Source organism: Heterocephalus glaber, unplaced genomic scaffold (genome assembly GCF_053883595.1).
Source record: "Heterocephalus glaber isolate CG9 unplaced genomic scaffold, H.glaber_assembly_v1.0 deba00000331, whole genome shotgun sequence".
Taxonomy (NCBI): Eukaryota; Metazoa; Chordata; class Mammalia; order Rodentia; family Bathyergidae; genus Heterocephalus; species Heterocephalus glaber.
The window spans coordinates 27,812,047-27,827,999 of record NW_028258142.1 but is presented as its reverse complement, the minus strand read 5'-3'; the positions used below and the strand labels follow the sequence as shown (position 1 = coordinate 27,827,999).

Sequence of the window (15,953 nt, the reverse complement as noted above, 5' to 3'; positions counted from 1 at the left end):
AGTTCAAGACTGAGGGGGATCACATCTGGTAAGGGCCTTCTGCTGTGTCATAGTGTGGCAGAAGGTATTGAATGGTGAGACAGCACATGAGACAGAGAGAAAGGGTGCCCAACTCCTACAATACCTCACTTACCCCGAGTGTAATGGCAAAGTCCTTGTGACCCTGAAACTCTTAAAGATCCATCTCTCACTACTGTCATAATGCTAAACAAGGTTCAACATGAATGTGGAGTGCACATTCAAACCACCATCCTGTGCTGGAAAGACACATGAGAAGCGAATATAAGTGCTAGACTTCAGGAGATGATGAGGTTTGTGGTCTTATAATTGTGAAGACGTGAGAATACAGTGGTCCCTTGACTTATGAACTCAATTCATTCACGAGGGCTGGTGTTAACTCAAGCTGGTCAGGCACCTCTACACAACCTTCAAAGTCTCTCTCCTGGAAAATTTTAGGTCATACTTTCTTCCAGGCCCATCTCAGTGTCCTTAGAGAGATCTTGGCCCAGGATTTCTCAGTTAACCCCACACAGAAAAGGATACTGTATTGTTCTTTTTAGAACTCGTTAAGTTCTAAATCTGTATTTGAGATCATCTGGAAGCACAAGCAGCTGACATTCAGGTCATAACTCAAGACTCTGGTTGTAAGTTAAAACAAAATTCCAGTCATAACTCAAGTTGTTCGTATGTCAGGCCAGTTGTAGCTCAAAGGTTCACTGTATATTGTGTTCTTGAAAAACAAAGCAAAACAAAATAAGGAATATATGTAGGATTATATGGGTAATAAATGAAGTGTGGTTGATTAAAGAGAAAGGAGCCTGCCACAATATATGTAGAAGCCAGTGTATAAAATGTTTCCATTTGTGAAGGAGGGAAAGGAAGGTGGGGGAAAGATGGAGAAAGGCAGGGGAAGGCTGAACATGCACAGAAACATGTATTCATAAATCACTTGGATGGCATCCAGGAAACTTCTGACACTTAATGCCTCACGGGGAGGAGCTAGGGGCTGGGCAACAAGCATGGAAGGAAAAATTAATTTTGACCTTTACATAGTTTTGTGTTTTTAAATTTTTAACTATGCATATTGTTTTCAATTTAAACTTTTTTAAAAAACAAGTAACTGAATTGTATAAATATATATATGACAAATTATAATTGTTCTGAAACTTACTACAAATCCCCCTTTCAGTATTTTAGGTTTTATGGGAAACCCATTCTAAGTCAGAAACTGAAAGTAGATGACAGGAAACCCTACTCCAATTGGAGCATTTTTCAGAGGGAAGGGTTGTTTTGTCATTTAGATGGGTTACTCTCTTCACTTCAGTTTCTACAACAAACTTCAAGCACAGTTTCTGACTATCCCAACCCCTTGGCAGTCCATTGGGAAGCATTCAGCAATTATGAATCTCAGCTTTATCATTGAAAATTTCACTAAAAAGCAAATTTTACCAAAAGGTAGAGAACTGAATAAGTTGGTAGGTTGGGTTACAATCTACCCTATAGGTTTATTCCCAGGTTTATGCCTATCACCTTGATAGCTGACTTCAAAAATCGAGGGGGAGACAGTAAGGTTGTAAAGTTGTATTGTTTAAATTGAAAAGTGGTTTTTACACTATGACTTGGCTAAATGTTTTCTTTTACTGAAAGCTTCACTACCTCACTGGTAGAATCTTACAACTAGTTTCCAACTGCCTGAGTAGCCTCTTTACCCTGGAAACTAAACAACAGGATTAGCCTCTTTTATTACTTTAAATTCTCTTAAGTTTTTTCTAAATAAAAATATTTTACCTGCAGACTTTATGCCCTACAACATTTCTTACAAACAAATGAAAATTTTAAGTCTCTTTTTGTAGTATTGTTCAATACTAGAATACCTTATCTTATAATATACATTAAAGAACTGCTGTACAAATAAATTTAATGGATCAGGATAGCAATTTTTGACCAATTCATTAAATACTTGCCAGTATGCATATTGTAGACTTTAAAATAAAGCTAACTTTGATACTTCTATTTTTCAGAATACATAAACTATAAGAACAGTTCTATTGTTTTATTTTAAAGATTAATATGTAGTATACATTATTTTAGAAAAGAAAATGTGGATTAATATAATTATCAATAATTCTGGCAATTTTTATTTTCTCTATTTTTGTTCATATACATTTTCTTTTCTCTTGTAATGATCATAAACAGACTATTTTACATTTGCAAATTGTGACAAGGCAATTTCACTTTTAGAAATTTATTGTAAAAAATAAAAATGTATGCAAAGATTTGTTTAGAAAATGTTCGTGGCAGTATTTTTATAGCAGTGAAAAATTGATGTGCCAAAAACAGAGTATAAATAATTATTATACATCTTCACAAAGGCCTAGGCTAGTACTAGAAATAATGTTACAGAAGACTACTAAATGCCCAGGAAGTATGCTTGCATTCTACTGTTTAATATAAAAGCAGGTTACAAAACACAACATGACTCACACACATTTATTTATAAATATCAAAATAACTGTCTATTATTCTACAAAATGTCATGTATACCACAGTGAGTAAAATGATTTTTATCCTTTCCTATGGCTTCATTTTAGTTAAAAGACACAGAGCAGTAAACATGCAATAACTATGTAAGACTTGTAGATGGGGAAGTAGAGTTATTAAGAAGTAAAATGAGCTAACCAAACCCAGATTACATGGAATGAAGGAGACAGGGAGTAAGAAGTTGGATACAAGGAAGTGGCACACCAAGATGACTATCCTGAATAAAGTGTTTATATCAACTGCCTATTGCTGCTTAGAAAACAATTACAAAACTATGTGACTCAAAATAACTGTAACATGTTATTCATTGGTTTCATAATCTCTACAGTCCTTCTGCTGTTCAATCTTGAAATCATATGTATGACTATGATAATCCAACCTCCCCACTGTTGTTGAAAGATCAAGATGGCCCCACTGTTGTGTTCAGTAACTGATCCTGGCCATTGCCTGGGCCTCAGTTCCTTCCATGGCCTATCATTCTCCAGTTACATTAGATGATGTCTTAATGCTCTAAGAGGCTGAGGTTAAAAGTTGCAAGCCTCTCAGATTCTGAAGGTTGTTCAATGTCATTTGCACTCTATTCCACTGGTGAAGGTTATTCATAAGACCAGTCAACACTCGTGAGATTGAAGATAAACATCACCTCTTGATGGGCCAACTGCAGTGTTACATTGCAAAGGAGTATGAGTACAGGCTTGATTTATCCTTATTACCACTATTTTCCATAATGACACCAAAGATGAAAAATGAAGAACACCATGAGAGTGTTCCAGGAAGGCAGACCAACCTTGAAAGTTCCCTTGGGAGACGGAAAGCATAATACACCCAAGGAACTGAATAAAACAGAATGTAAGCTCAGCCTAGCATTGATGAGAGATGAGAAAAATCACAAAAAGTTTTTGTAAAAGAAGCTGTTTCAAAAAGGAGACAAGCAGGGTGAACTCAAGTTGATCTGTTTTAAAAATATATTTTTAAGTAGCAGAGGAAGTTGATTTTTAATGATAATGAAAAGTATAAACCTCAAATTTAAAAGTTTTGGAATTATAAAAGTCAATCAAAACTTGATGGATTATCCTCACTTCTAAGACACAGATGATTTTCTCGATTTTTTTTTTTTACATAATGCTCTATTTTGGGATGTTTCTAACCATGTGACGATGAGAGAGAAAGAACATGAAGTTGATCAGAAGGCAAATGCTCTTATCCAAATCCCACAATTTCCCAGCTGCCTGAAATTGCATGAAATCACTTAACCTATCCTCATCCCCAATTTTTTCATGGTTCCACTTGTGCTTTCTTTCCTATGCGTTGGTTGTGAAGAACAAGAGAGCCCAGTGAAAGAACTACTTACATTGAAAAGATTGCAAAGTACTCTCCAAATATATTAGAGTATTAAGACAATTAAAACTGTAAGATTCATTACTATCATTATTATGCCTATTTCTCATAAATGATACAACATAGGCATAAAATGCATTCACTCTCATAGTATTACAGCTACTCATTATAAATGACTGGTATAAAATCATGAGTAGAAATTAATCCTGCTCCTGCTAAACAATCTCAACTACAACAGGGTTCTGACAGTCACTTCCAATATAACTTTGTCCAAGAAATAGATGCAGTAACCCCTTTAAGATAAAAAGCAGTAAGAATGCCTTTTTTCATATTTATTCCCTAACATTTTGTACCTAATACCCAAGGTATTAGTCTTTATTTGATGAGTTACTATTTTTTCAAACCTAGAAAAACATAGCTTTATTTATATATTTGCATATCGAGCCCCAAAAGACAAAATCCTTTTATTTTTTAAAGACAACCAGGTTGAGTATATGAAATAAACAGGTGGCCATTTTGTTAAGAAGAATGATTATAGTAGGATGCAAAGTTTTAAACCATTGTTCTTTCAACAAGCTATGTCAGATCTCTTTTCTCTACCAATCTCTCAAGCCAATTCCATAGCTTTTTCTGTCACTTTCAAGATTTGAAGTAATCTCCTTTTCAGGATTTGAAACATACAGTCAGGTCTAAATTAAAATACTCTTCTCACATCCCTCAACTTCAGGAGATTTCGCTTGTATTTTTTCTAAAGAACACATTCAGCACACCCTGCTCGGAGCCATGGTGGGACTGCACCTGGGTAATCCAGCTCAGCAACACACAGCCCAGAAGGGAGCCCAGTCAAGGGGTGTTAGAACCTCTGCCCTCTATGGCACTGCTACACATTGTGAATGGTTCTCTTCTCTCTCTGAGGGGGAAATAAAACACTCAGAATTTTTCAAAGAAATCTTCATTCAGAGTGTGTCCTTGTAGTCTCTGTGTGTGTTCGTGTTCAGAGAAAAATCAATCACTTCAGAAGAAAAGTGAATTAATGCTACAGATAACCTAAAGCATTTAATATAGATTTAGTCTTTGGACAACTGACAACTATATATTAGATTTTATTTTGAAAATTCTCGTTCCTTACATTTTAATTGTTTAGTCAATTTTTTATTAAAAGCCAACTTTTTATTCCAATTTATTTAATGAAAGCAAAGGAACATATATATATATATATATATATCTTCTCTTTCATATACTTTTCAATTATATTAAATTCATTTTTAAATTGAAGCATCTGAGCGTAAAACAAGGGGTACCAATTCCTTGGTATTCTTTATGCAATGCACACAGGAAATGGTTCATGGCCACCCCTTACATGTACCCCCTTTTAAGAATATAGAGAAACTTTTTGTCTATTACTCTTAATTTTGGGGCCCTACAAATAGATCATTTAACAGCTTGATCTATAAGTACCAACAATTATAATAATGGAACAACCATGATAAGAAGGACTAAAGCTGTAGTAACTACACAACAATGTTTTTCTCTTTTAGTTCCATGTAAAGTTTTTTTCTGGGGTCTCAATCTTCCTAATACTGATGGCAATTTTTCTCCTTTTGGAGGTCAAACAATCCATGAAATTTCTGATTTTCTAAAGAAATAAAACATTTTCAAGTCTTTCATGAGAAATCATCGAGCCAAACTGAAAGCTGGACCCCAGGCTGCCTCGCTGCCGCCCACCCCGCCTCGCTGAAGAGCTCCACCATGGACAGTCCCTTTTTCACCTCATAAAGATGGCGGTGCGGGATCGCTGCAACCTTTAGACTAATGACTGTCAGAAGCATCTCCTCCATCTGTAATATGGGCACCAATGCCTCTGCTCTGGAAAAAGACATTGGTCCAGAGCAATTGCCAATCAATGAACACTACTTGGGATTGGTCAATTTGGGGAACACGTGCTACTGCAACTCCGTGCTTCAGGCATTGTACTTCTGCCAGCCGTTCCGTGAGAACGTGTTGGCATACAAGGCCCAGCAAAAAAAGAAAGAAAACTTGTTGACATGCCTCACAGACCTTTTCCACAGCATTGCCACACAGAAGAAGAAGGTTGGCATCATCCCACCAAAGAAGTTCATTTCAAGACTGAGAAAAGAGAATGATCTCTTTGATGACTACATGCAGCAGGATGCTCACGAATTTTTAAATTATTTGCTAAACACTATTGGGGACATCCTGCAGGAAGAAAAGAAACAGGAAAAGCAAAATGGAAAATTAAAAAAATGGCAACATGAACAAACCTGCAGAGAATAAACCAGAACTCACCTAGGTCCATGAGATTTTTCAGGGAACAATCACCAATGAAACCCGATTCCTGAACCATGAAACTGTTAGTAGCAAAGATGAAGATATTCTTGACCTTTCTGTTGATGTGGAGCAGAACACTTCCATTACATACTGCTGAGACTTCAGCAACACAGAAATACTGTGTAGTGAACAAAAATATTACTGTGAAACATGCTGCAGCAATCAGGAGGCTCAGAAAAGGATGAGGGTAAAAAAGCTCCCTATGATTTTGGCCCTGCACCTAAAGCGGTTCAAGTACATGAAGCAGCTCCACAGGTACACCAAGCTGTGTTACCCAGTGGTCTTCCCTCTGGAGCTCCAGCTCAATACCCCCAGTGATGCCGTGAATTTGGACCGCATGTATGAACTGGTTGCTGTGGTCTTTCACTGTGGCAGTGGCCCTAGTTGTGGCCATTATATTACAATTGTAAAAAGTCATGGTTTCTGGCTTTTGATGACGACATTGTAGAGAAAATAGATGCTCAAGCTATTGAAAAACTCTATGGCCTGACATCAGATATATGAAAAAATTCAGAATCTGGATATATTTTATTCTGTCAGTCAAGAGAGTAACATAAAGAATCCTGGGACTAATTCAAGTAGGGGGCTTTGTTCAAAGCACTATTACCTAGTTTCTCCTCAGACCTCCTCCTTTCCCTACAGCCCACTAATGTTATCACTCCGAGTCTCAATGGTCTGGCTGTGTTAACTTCCTCCTCTTGTTTACATGCAGCACTACTCTTGGTTCTATTTTGGTCTGAGGTAGAGTTAACTGCAATCAGATTGTCATAAGATTTATATGAGTAACAGTTGCTAATTTGAGGATTTCGGTGAATGGTATGCCACTTCTGTCTGGCTAAATTAGAATGACATTTCCAGGGAATGTCACAGTCTATTTTGAGTGTTTACAAAACTTGAGGAGTCTCCCTTCAATCCATTCCGTTAACTTGTCCCTGGAAGCATTGCTACACATTTTTTAGCTTATCTGATGGAAGGACAGAAGAATTAAGTAGATGTTCACCTTAGAGCTACAATTATAGCTTTAAGTTTGTGCAAGGGAAAATGTTTAAAAGGGAGTAAACTTGATAATAAAAATCATCCTCCACATAGAGCAGGGTGAAGAGAAGCTGTGTGTGGCTGGAGTCCGCACCGGGCTGTGCTGACCTAATCATAGAATTCCAGGGGCTGGAAGTTACAGAGCTCAGGGCAGACAAAACCAAGAGGAAAAAGTTTCTGTGGACAGTAAAATATCGCTCTTCTTGTCTTTTTACCAAAATCAAGTTTCAGGAAAAAATCTTGATTCTGTTAATTTTTAGTGACACTTTTCTTCTGTAAAGTCCTGTGAGTTGTATTTTCCTGTACCTGGGACTAAGCTTTTCAAGCTGCCTTTCCAATCCTGCTGATGTCTTGCAGTCTGTGGTCCCGGGGCGGAGACACCATGTTTCTGCCTCTGGCACATCTCTCCTTAGCCAGTCAGCACCACCATTCTTCCATGTCCAGAGCAGCGGAAACACTGCACCTTTACAACCACCAGCCGCCCCATCAGCTTGATTTTTTAATGTATTTGGTCTGTTTATTGAGGCACTGGCAAGTTCCAGGGCTAAAATGGAGTTCTCGCCAGAGGCAGTGCTGGAGCTACCAGGGTGTGAGGTGGGTAGATGGAAGTGTTAGTGGGCCAGTGGAGCAACGAACAAGATGGCAGCTGCTTCTCTGGCTCAGACTACTAGAATGCTTGACAAGACAGAGATTTTTGCAAGAACCTCATCTCACTATAGTTACTTTTACTTTTTCTACTTTTGTTACATATGTATTTATTGGAGCATTTGAGTATTGGTATCTTTTATTAAAAGGGTCAGTTTGGTGTTTTGCTGTTGAGCTGGTTTTTGGTTTCCTAAAATACTATGAGTCATAGATCTTGACTTCCTTTGAGAAGTTGGTTGACTTCCATACACTATAATATACTGTGAACATTATTTTGTTACCTAATACATCTACAAACAAACATGCAAACTCTTGGCATAATGTGAACCAAAGCTGAAAATGTTAGTGGCCATTTTGCAACCATGATAGCACTTTATCGAGATAAAAACTGTATTTATTTTTTAAATATCTTGAACTGTTTGTTGCTCAGAATTTAAGCATGCCAACACTTCATTTGTTCATGTTTGAAATGAAATGTTTTACTCTTCACTGGAGAAGACAAAACAGGGTGATCTTCATGTTATTGTTTCATACAAGTGACAAAAATGTATGTTGCCTTAATTAGAGGCAAATTCATATTTATAATTGTTTCTTTTTTTTTCTCTACGAAATGTTCTGTGGTCAGACACCTAGGAGGTGATTTTAGTCTTTAAAGGAAAAATCACTTTCCAATTGAAGGTGATTGATACAAGGAAATGTTTGTACTATATATAACTCATATATTTGACTGCAAGTTACAAAGATTAAGAACATGATGATTGAATTCTAATATATTTGGAACTGATTCATAAGAAAAAAACTATTAACATTGTCTCTGAATCCACTCTTGAAGCTAATTAGATAAAAATGTTTCAATTGCAGGCCTGTGGAAGTAATAATTCAGTGGTGTCATGAGTTCAGTGCATTTTTCTTTCCTTTTACGAATATGTAAAGAATTTTCCCCGGTGATTTTAACTGAAGTAATTGCTTTTAATAGTTAAAAATTTAGTATTCATAGATTTTTGGAATAAAAAATGGATAGAGATTTGGAATAAAAAATAAATATGGAAAATATTGCACAGACAATCAAATAGTTACGTGATGTAAGAAGAGAGGATTAGAAAATACTAAAACACATTTCTCTATCAGGGCTGGGGATTTAGCTCAGTGGTTCCACTGCCAGCCTCGCAAGCGCAAGGACCCAAGTTCAATCCTCGGTACCAAAAAAAAAAAAAAAAAAAAAATTTCTCCATCAAACACTCCATCAGCTTTAAAAAATTTAGAATTATTAAAAAGTTAATTTAATTTTTTAAATTAATTTAATTTTTTAATTTAAGTAATTTCTTACCTCTTCCTCTTGGATTAAAAAAAAATCTCTAGGCAGCTACATTTTCCCCCCAATCATTTTTCTTTATGTAAAGACAATAGCATGGACACACTTTGTTACTTTCTGTCCCCATTCCTAGCATAAATCAGAGAATCCTGTGGAATATGCAAGGCCATTCCAGTCACAGTGATAGCACAAAGCCTCAGCAGTACTCCCTCCAATGGGCGGGGTTTTCTGTGTCTTTCCAGCAGGAGTGAGTGGGCCTGCTGTATTTCTCTAACTGCTGGGGGCTTAAGATAAGTTATAGTGTTTTACACTTGAAAAAAATAAATATTTGCCTTATTGGTTACTTAATAGTTTCATGTCTAGATTATAGTACAGTATGCTAAAGTCTTTTGTTTTAAAGCAGATTTTGATAAAATACTGACATCCAGTCCTCTTATCTTGATGCATCTTCCATTCCAAGGCAATACCAAGTGGACTGGTGTGAAGAGAGCAAGGAACATTATCAGGCTGTGGATTTGAACAGAAGCCAGTCATACTTCATTTTATGGCTTGGTATATTTTGGTTTTAAGATGAAATGGAAAAAAATGACAGAAATGGTCCCTATGCATTTATTTTCATGAATATCCTTAATTTTATGGGCATGCCTAACAAGGAACTATGTTCTAACTGGTAGGTAGGGCTTATTTTAGATATTGGATTGTACCTTTATTACAGACGGATTTTATCTTTGAACACTGCGTTTTGATCAGCTTTGTATATTCATGTGTACTAAAATACTGTTCACTAAATGTTTTGCCCTCCTTCACTATTATATGGTCAAGACATTTATCAGCACTATTGTTACTAACTCATGTAAATGGCATGGGTTAGTGAAAATTATTTCCTAGTTTACGCCCAATTAAATTTGTTTTCTAGTATTTCATTAATTTATTTTGGCTCCCATTTCTGTATAACAAAAATAGTTACTGTATTTGTGTGGCATTCACTTGATTTTGTTGCTAAAAAAAAAAAAAAGACAGTTTTCATTTAAAATAATCTGTACCTTAGTTTTTTAATTTAATCAATTCAAGCACTTTAAGCAATGTCAATCATGTGAAATTTCAGTTTAACACCCTGCCCCTAAAATTGTCTGCAAAAATAAATTTAAAAATGAAAAAATTTTTTAAAAAAAGAAATTATCAAAACCATTCATAGTTGCTTCCCCCTTCCAAATCATATGCTGTGCATTCAAAGAGTATTTGATGTTAGTGGTGGGGGCAGTGATATCATTCATCAGCTGATTCTCTTTTGCTCTACACTCAGCATCATATTAGGCTCAGCAAAGCCCAGGAGCAAGAGGTCCATTCCCAAGGCAGTGAGTTTAGCTTGATCTGTTGGCATGGCAGTCAACTCTTTTGAACTCAGGTGTGGATCAGCTGTGAGTCCATTGCTTCATTCAAAATCAATGTGATAGTGGGCATCCTTGTCTTGTTTCTGATTTTAGCATGAAAGTTTTCAGGTTTTGGCCATTTAGTATGATGTTGGCTGTTGGTTTTTCATAGGTAGCCTTAATCAGGTTGCGATAAAGACCTTCTACTCCAATTCTCTGTAGGGTTTTTATCATGAATGGGTGGATTTTGTCAAATGCTTTTTCTGCATCTATTGAGATGATCATATGGTTTTTGTCCTTGACTTGGTTAATATAGTGTATTACGTTTATTGATTTACATATGTTGGACCATCCTTGCAAACCTGGGATAAATCTGACTTGGTCAGGGTGTGTGATCATCTTGATGACCCTCTGTATTCTGTTTGCCAATATCCTGTTGAGGATTTTTGCATCTATGTTCATTAGGGAGCTTGGCCTGTAGTTCTCTTTTTGGGTTGGGTCTTTCCCTGGTTTTGGAATCCAAGTAACACTTGCTTCCAGGAATGAATTTGGAAGCCTTGCTTCCCTTTCAATTTCCTTGATGAGTTTAAAGAGTAATGGCAACAGTTCTTCTTTAAATGTCTTATAGAATTCAGCAGCGAAGCCTTCAGGACCTGGGCTTTGCTTTGTTGTTAAATTTTTTATTACATTTTCAATTTCACTCATTGTAATTGGGGTGTTTAGAATTTCTATATCTTCATTTAACTTTGCCAATTCATATGTATCTAGGAGTCTGTCCATTTCTTCTGTGTTTTTCATTTTATTAGAGTACAGGTTCTCAAAATAGATATTGATGATCCTCTGGATTTTTTTTTTTTGGTACCGGGGATTGAACTCAGGTCCTTGCGCTTGCAAGGCAGGCAGCGGAACCACTGAGCTAAATCCCTGGCCCAATCCTCTAGATTTCTGCTGGATCTGTTGTGACTTCATCTTTTTTGTCCTTAATTGCCTGGATTTGAGACTTTTCTTTCCTCTTTTTGATAAGGTTGGCTAAAGATTTATCAATTTTATTTATTCTTTCAAAAAAAACATTCTTTGATTCATTGATTTTTTTTGTATTGTTCTCTTAGTCTCCATTGCATTGATTTCTGCTCTGATCTTTATAACTCCCTCTCTTGTATGAGCTTTGGGTTTGTCATGCTCTTCTTTTTCTAGGAGCTTGACATTCAGCATTAGGTTATTTGAGCTCTCCCTGTTTTCCTAATATGGGTGTTTACTGCTATGAGTTTCTCTCATATAACTGCTTTCATTGTGTCCCATAGATTCCTGTATGTTGTACTGGCATTATCATTTACTTGTAGAATCTAATTTCTTTAATTTCTTCTGTGACCCATTGGTTGCTCAGGAGAGTGTTATTCAATTTCGATGTGTTTGTGGAGTAAAGATAGCTTATTTAATAAATGGTGTTGGAAAAACTGAATTTCAACCTGCCAAAGATTAAAACTAGACCCATACCTATCACCATCCACTAAACTAAGACTGAAGTGGATTAAAGATCTAAATATTAGAAGAAAAACACTAAACTTGCTGGAAGACAAGTTAGATAGAACTCTTGAACATACTGGCATAGGAAAAGACTTTATGAACAAAACCTCAGTAGCACGGAAACTAGCACAAAGAATCAACAACTGGGATTCCATCTTATTAAAAAGCTTCTGCACTGCAAGAGAAACCACCAACAGAGCTAATAGACAACCTACAACGTGGGGAAAAAAATTTTAGCTGCTGTAACTCAGAAAAAGGGCTACTATCTAGAATATATAAAGAACTGAAAAAAAACAGACCCCCCCCCAACTTCAAAGACCCAATTCAAAAATGGGCATCTGAAATGAACAGACATTTCTCAAAGAAGTAAAAGCAGCAAATAAACATATGAAAAAATGTCCAACCTCACTGGTCATTTGAGAGACGCAGACGAAAGCAACACTGAGATTCCACCTCACTCCACAAAGAATGTCTGCTATCAAGAAATCAACCAATAACAAATGTTCGCAGGGGTGTGGGGAGAAAGGAACCCTTCTCCACTGCTGGTGGGAGTGTAGACTGGTGCAACCACTGTGGAAATCAGTATGGAGATACCACAAAGAACTAGGACTAGAGGTCCCATTTGACCCAGCTATTCCCCTGCTATGTATCTTCCTAAAAGAATTAAAAGAATCATACCACAGTGATATATGTGCACCCATGTTTATAACAGCACAAACTGGATAAAGAAGATGTGGGATTTTTATGAAATGTAGTACTACTCAGCCATAATAAATGAGAAACTAGAGACATTCATAGCTAAATGGATGCATATTGAGGCCATCCTAAGTGAAATAAATAGGACACACATGTGCAAATACTGAATAGTTTCTCTTGTGTGAGAAACTGAAAGTGTAAATAAGGATTAAAATGATTAAAACAAATAATTGATAATCTGAAATAGGAAGAAAAGGTCCAAAAGTGTAGGGGAAGTTGGAGGGGAAGGGGAAAGGTAAGAAGGGAAAGGAAAAATTATGAGAAAAGGAAAAAATGGAAATAAAGTGTTTATAAACAGGGAAGGGTGGAGGGGGTGAAGGGAGGACAGGGAACGGGGAAAAAATAAGAACCAAGATGCATCTCTTGTACAGGTCCAAGTACCCATTGATAAATGTAAACATACTGTATACCTAAAATGTATCAATAAAAAATTTAAGAAAAAAATAAAATTAAAAAATAAATAAAACAATGAAGATGTGGTAATAGAAATGAGTGGATGGTTATAAAATAAAATAAACATTCTTAGTAAAAAAAAAAAAAAAAGATCAATGTGACACAATGAAGGTAACCAGACAGTCTCTTAGAAAGCCCTTTTCCTGGCCTCGAGGTAAGGGGGCAGGCACCCTCACCTCATATTCTGATGTAGTCACTCACACACACACACACACACACACACACACACACACACACACACACCTACCTTCAGCCCTGGCTCAGGAGAATACAGAGGAGATCGGGTTAACTAAAATAATATGTGAAAAACAGACACATACACTTGCCAGTAATCAGAACTTTAAAAATCTTTCTGTTCAAAACTACACTTTACTTCAAGTGGTTATGCAAAAACCCAGAATGCATGAATTGACAAGCCAAGTTTTTATTCCAATTTATTTAATGAGCTAAAAAATAAACTCCAGATGTAAATTAGCAGAGAGATGCCTGATTAAACTGGACTAGTGACAGCATTTGGCTGGCATGTGGGTCCACACTGCCTACTTCGATGCATTTTCTTGGCAGGAGCCTTGGGAGAGGTTGGGATGTTGACAGGACAGAATTTGTATACTTCAAAATGTCTGCACATTTCTTCTGTGCAGTCACACTCTCATAACTGTCGAAAAGCAAGGCTGTGTGGTATCACTACCTTTAATTCCAGCTTACATGCTTCATAAAAGGTAACTCTACAGAAACCTGGAAAGCATATTCACGAAACTGAAACCTAAGCAGAAAAAGAAAAGTCAAAACATTTTTTGTGCTTCAAGCCTTCAATGAGTGCAACACAGAAGGTCAGTTTATTGTAACGTCCAGAGATGCTTTAAAATAATAGAAATGCCTACAGGGATTTTTATGCTTGTTGCCAAGAAAGGAGAACTTCATCCGGTTGGGCTGTAAAATATCATTTCATGGATGTGGTTTGGGCTATCCAATCTCAGGGCACAATACTGGGAATAGGAGCCTCTGCTTCATCCTCTATCACCCTTGTTGGTGCCCATATTTGTCTTTTATGGGAAACCCTTCTCCTGTTTCCTGTCTAAGTACCCTAGTCTTAAGAACCAGAAACTAGTAGACTGCCTCACTTTACCTTCCTAATTCAATCAAAACCTACACATTCACTGTTTGCTGGCAGGAAGGCACTATTACAAGAAAGTCTATCTATTCTAATGAGCCAAATTCAGCTAAAGTGAATGAGTAACCACATCTTATTGTTTTACTCTGAGGTAATACTTCTCATCTAAGAGCTTTTTTAAAATTTTCATAATCTCTTCAAGCCTTTGATATCCTTGAAATTTTGGGGCAAGCAAAGTCAACATGATCCCTTCAAAGACTCAATATTCCTGATGTTTACCTCTGTCTACACTCTTGGCCAGTGTTTCCAGACTTCCCATCTTAGAGATCACATTCAGTGAACCATGACTGCCTACATTCATTCATGTAAATTTAAAGAAATGTTGTGAGGTTTCAAAGTATTGTTCCTTTAAGAAACAAATTAATTGAAGTTAAATCAACCTCTTTTTCCCTTAAAGTAAACATGCACGTAGTCTTTGAGAAACACTCTGAATTATGGGTGTAAACACAGCACGGAGTAGAAGGTAAGAGGTGATTCTCACAGCTGCTACAATCCATCTTCAGCTCTATCAGCTGTTTGTTCCTGAGCAAGACATTCCAATCATCCTCCTGACAGGTTCAGTGCATATTCTGCCCTTAGAAATGGTTTTTTATTCTCCCTTCATCAGAAACAGCCTTCTCTGCTGAACAGATGGGAGAGACTATAACTGTGATATCAAGGCATATGGTTTTGGGAACAGACAGGCATAGTCATTCCAAATATTAGTACAGTTTCTTTCAGGTTTTCATGAAAGTGACACACGTGAATGTCAATAGACAAAAATAACTGGTAACATTTTCAATCATTTCAAAACCTACTTGGCTAAAATCAGCTAATTATATATCCATTGGCTTGCATTTCTCAAGGATAAAACAGTAAACAAGTCACCATCTTTGGTCTGAAGGAGTTAACATTTTACTGAAAGGAGACATAAAAGTAATCTGGGAATTACAGTGCAGGGTGGTGTTAAGACAAAGGAGATCAGGAGACGTCATGGACACCTAGACAAGGGAAATCCATCCCAATCGAAGTGTGGGCCATGTGAGATGAGTATGCAGAAGTGATACAAAAACTGAAATCTGAATTAACATCTAACATTAGCCAGACCAAGAGCAAGTAATGGGAGGTAATATAAAGAGAGTTTATATCTGTGGGACATATAGAAGAGAGAAGACAGGCAACGATAGAGATTGTGAATTTTATAATGAACTATTAGGATTCACCAGAGAAACAGAACCAACAGGACACACACACACACACACACACAGACACACACACAAGGAGTGATCAAAAAATATGATGTTTCAATTTTAAAAACTTGCTACAGTAACAAACATATTACCAAGAATGATGGTATAAGAGTATTCAAAGCTAGGGATAATATTTCAGTACTTTAAGGAGACTAATGGCATTGTGTTCACTGTAATATACTTTTATTTAAATATTCATTGTATTTTTGGGTCACACCAATTGATTGAAC

At 36.6% G+C, this 15,953-nt stretch overlaps 1 long non-coding RNA gene and 1 pseudogene across 2 annotated transcripts in view; one reads left to right on the top strand and one right to left on the bottom strand.

Annotated features, from left to right (window-relative positions):
• LOC110344028 (uncharacterized) overlaps positions 1 to 15,953 on the bottom strand; it is a 529,159-nt gene that overhangs the window by 373,815 nt on the left and 139,391 nt on the right. The window lies entirely within an intron of this gene.
• LOC101706665 (ubiquitin carboxyl-terminal hydrolase 46 pseudogene) lies at positions 5,652 to 6,780 on the top strand (annotated as a pseudogene).